Source organism: Bufo gargarizans, chromosome 2 (assembly GCF_014858855.1).
Source record: "Bufo gargarizans isolate SCDJY-AF-19 chromosome 2, ASM1485885v1, whole genome shotgun sequence".
NCBI classification, from domain to species: Eukaryota; Metazoa; Chordata; class Amphibia; order Anura; family Bufonidae; genus Bufo; species Bufo gargarizans.
The window spans coordinates 501,997,549-502,001,881 of record NC_058081.1 but is presented as its reverse complement, the minus strand read 5'-3'; the positions used below and the strand labels follow the sequence as shown (position 1 = coordinate 502,001,881).

General features: G+C 43.7%; 1 non-coding gene across 1 annotated transcript; it reads right to left on the bottom strand.

The window, feature by feature from the left end:
• Nucleotides 1-864: 864 nt before the first annotated feature.
• Nucleotides 865-946, bottom strand: TRNAS-UGA. Its single transcript has one exon. It is a non-coding gene; the product is annotated as a tRNA-Ser (tRNA).
• Between the last annotated feature and the right edge of the window lie 3,387 nt (nucleotides 947-4,333).

The window sequence follows — 4,333 nt, the reverse complement described above, 5'->3', positions numbered from 1 at the left end:
GTGGACCCGATGAAATGAATGGTTCTGTATACGGACCGTATGCGGAACGCAGAAAACGGCCTGTATACAGAACGCAAAATACGTTTGTGTGAACGAGCCCTAATGGAATGGAGGAGCCAGGAACCATTGGTTCCCATTCCCTGCTGCACTATTGAACTGTATCGGCGTTCTCAGGAGACGTTCTGTAGACTGCTGAGGACAGTGATTGGCTGCAGCGGTCAGTTGCCATATCCTGGCATGTAACAGTGGCAGGAGGACTGGACCTGCTCTGTAGAGAAGGCTGCTGGGGTAAGGGGAGTATAGTTGTTTTATACTTAAAGCGATTGCAGAGTTTGTCCAAGATTTTTAGTTCTCTCGGACAACCCCTTTAAGACTATCGTCTTATTAAAACAAGTTGGCATAAGGCACACCTCTTAATTTTGGCACACTCCAGGAGGTTGGTGTCACAACTGGAAATCTAGGTCAGAAAGAATGTCACTTATGTCCCCTTTCCCCAAACCCACTTTACAGAAAAGTAAGAAGTAAGAAAAACTTCTGGTAAATGTGTCCAGAGGGAAAACCGAGAAAATTTACCGTCGGCTAAACCGCCATTAGAACAGCGGGAAAAAGATTTCTTTCATAGCAAACCAGAATGATCCATTGTAAAATCAAATTCACCTTTTGCTCAAGCGATTTGTGGATATTATTGACCAGCAGGAGATAAAATCTGAGGATATATTGTCAGCTTGAAGGGAAAACCCATTTACCATTATAATCCAGAGTTATAGTACAGATTACATAAAAAAAAACATGTCACTGCAGGTTTTATCGAAGAAATAAAGATGAAATGTACATATTTGTAAATTAAAAGGAGTGAAAAATATTCGCTGCGAGCAGGGTTCGAACCTGCGCGGGGAGACCCCATTGGATTTCAAGTCCAACGCCTTAACCACTCGGCCATCACAGCGCCTTGTAAACCGACCCGGTAAGATTTCTTACAACAGACTCGATGAGGACATGTGCTCTCGGAAGTTATGTGCGGACTGAGAAGCCTGAGCTTTATGTCATCCAGATATTACCGTGTATTCTGCGCCATTTTATCAGTAATTCCTCTTCTATACACAGCTTCCTTATGTGTACGTAACCAGCGTGCTCATAGCTACCCCTGCTGGTCACAAGGCTGCAGTGCACAGGGTTTAGGGCTCGGAGTACCAGACAATAGCTAAGAATGTACATTTATTCTTGCGTCTCCGAGTCCGAGAAATAAAAGCTGTTGCTGAGGAACCCCTGCAAGATGTGAGCATAGCAAGCCCCATGGACATGCTGGCACTTGCAGTTCTTCCTCAGTATTGATTTTATAGCACTGTAATTTGCACATAAAAGTCTAAAATCCCCGGGACAAGATGATTTTAGTATAAATTATGGTCTACCTTGATAGTTTACCGCAATGTTATTTGCTCGAAGGGTAAAAATTAAAATCGTTGTTCCGATGTGACTAGATGTTACTGCAGAACCTGTTGTGACCTCCAGAGGGCGATGTTGACCACAGTTTGACACTACTACTGTAGACAGAAAAGACAGCCAGGCATGTCTAATCGATTGTACGATTTTAAATCCATGACAAGGCTGTGGAGGAAAACGGCCCCTCAAAATGTTAAATCTGTCCAAACTCCTAGAAGGGGTCCCAAGCGGGGACCCCCTCTGTGATGTCCATAGTAGACAAGCATTCCTGCAATCAGTATCAACTGGGAAGAATATGTAACAAGATCTGAAACGATTTTGACTATTAACCTTTTAAACCCCGGAGCCCCCCCCCCCCCCTTGCGTTTTCATTTTGCGCTCCCTGCCTTCCCAGAGCCATAACTTTTTTTATTTGTCTGTTCACATAGCCATATCAGGGCTTGTTTTTTGTGGGACAAGTTACACTTTCCAACGCCACCATTTAATATTGCATATGATGTAGTCGGAAGCAGGAAATAAATTCCAAATGGGGTGACATAGTGATAAAAAAATTAAAAAGTTTTGTCGCTATATTTTGACCCCTATAACTTTTTTGTAATTATGTGTACAGAGCTGTAAGAGGGCTCATTTTTTGCGGGGAGATCTGAACTTTTTATTGGTACCATTCTGGGGTGTGTATGACTATTTGATATTTTTATACTATGGTTGTTTTTGCACATCGCGACACCCGTGATGTGTATTATTATTTTTTTTGTTCTTTTAGTTTTAATAGATTGCTATTGGAATCTATGATGATTTTACTAGTTTCCTATGGAGCCCTATTACAGGCAAGGGCTCCATAAGAAATACTATGCAGCAGCCTCCTGTCACTCACAAAGACAGGAGCTGCTGCACACAAACTCCGGCTCCTCCGATCGCCACACGGGGGAGCCAGAGCACCACCGAAAGCGCTCTCAGATGCCTCAGGATTGACTACGGCATCTGAGGGGTTAAATGTCTGTGATTGGCATTACTGCCAGTTGCCAACATGAGCTGCGGGTGTCTGCTATAAGTAGTGGCTATGGCGCGCGCAGCGCTCCGGAGCAGGCGCCATCTTTAAAGACCTGGCCAGCGCTGTACCATTACGGCGTTGGGGGGTGAAGGGGTTAAAGGAGTTTTCCAAGTTTAAAATATTTCACCCAGGATAGGTCATCTATATATATATATAAAGATGAAAATCAGACAGCACTCCAAGTAAAAAAGCAATTGATGTTTACTCATACAAGAGCCTTTCTTGTATATGCTGAAACGTTGCCTTCCACATGGGTGAATAAACATCAGCATTTGTTTTTTTCCAGTGCCGCCATCATTTCCCTTTTATATATATATATATATACACAGGGGTGTACATAGTAATTATGGGGCCCCATAGCAAAACTCAGAATTAGGCACCCCGAAAGGATTAAAATGGCAGAACTGGAGCTAGTTCACACCTGTCAATTTGAGGAATGTAAAATTGGTATATATGGACAGGGCACTCAAAGAAATCGGGACCATGTGTACACACAAAGAAATTGATTTTATTAGACCGGATGAGGTCAAACAAGCAATAAAAACAATCACAAAATACATACTTACAATGGATAATACCCTAATATAGTATAGACAGTATTAAGACCATATATATACTTGAAGTGGCAAATGCAATATTCAATACATGTTGGATAAAATAAATTTGTCGATCAAATATTCGATATAATGTCCATAGAAAGGATATATCCTGAAAAAAAGTTCAAATATAAAATTTGATTTAAAAAAATCGGTGATGTAAATGTTCTGCAGAGAGTCAATTAAATAGTGTCTGATATATTCGCGACCAAGAAACACTTTTCTTATAATGATTTACCCACACCTGACCCAGCGGCGTCCCGCCTAAACAGGGTAGGTAGCGGCGTCCTGCTACTTCATAACTTGCAAGTTACTTTACCTTCCGATCGACTTCACCTTTCGCCAGACCTTGGAATATTCTTGCTCCCCAAACGTGCCTCCTTTGTTGTTTATGGCACTATTTTATCGGGAGATTTTCGCTAGTGGGCGATAATATCTCTTAGAAAGAAATCTGTGCTTTCAACTTTCGTCGATTCAAGCAACACTCCTCAGGTCACTGGCAGTAAATAGTCGGTGTTCAGTCTTTTCAGTACAGCAAAAAAGTGGGGGATGTCGTGGTGCGACATCCCCCACTTTTTTGCTGTACTGAAAAGACTGAACACCGACTATTTACTGCCAGTGACCTGAGGAGTGTTGTGTGTGTGTGTGTGTGTGTGTGTATACATATATATATATATATATATATACACACACACACACACACACACACAGTATATGACACACCCCAGCACTCCTACTAACCCTGTCCCTGCTACACATATATGGCACACCTAGCCTCAGCCAGCAGACACAGCAGTCACCTATGATTGTTGTAGTGAGCTCACTGTCTGCTGAGTCTGTACCGTCTCAGTTTGGTCCCAGGAAGAGTTAATCCCTACCTCTGGCGGTCACTGCTCAGGAGGAGGTCAGCGCAGTGAAGCTCTGCTGAAGTTGCCGGCCCCTCTCTGTAAGCTCTGCTGCTGTAATGATGCTGGAGGCATCAGGCAGTGAGGCAGCAGAGTGAAGACTGGAGGACAGGTCAGGTCATGGCCCCGAAAATTCAGCTGGTCAATAAGCAGAGCAGGGAACACAGCATCTCCCTGCTTATTTACCATCTCGGTATCTTGGGCAGATGGCAGTAGCTGCAGGGGCCAGGAGGAAGGAGGGGGGGGGGGGGTGCGTTTAGGTTGTAAAGGGAGCGGGGCAATTCAACCTGGCCGGGCCCTTCACACTCACGGGCCCAATAGCAACTGCCTAGTCTGCCTAT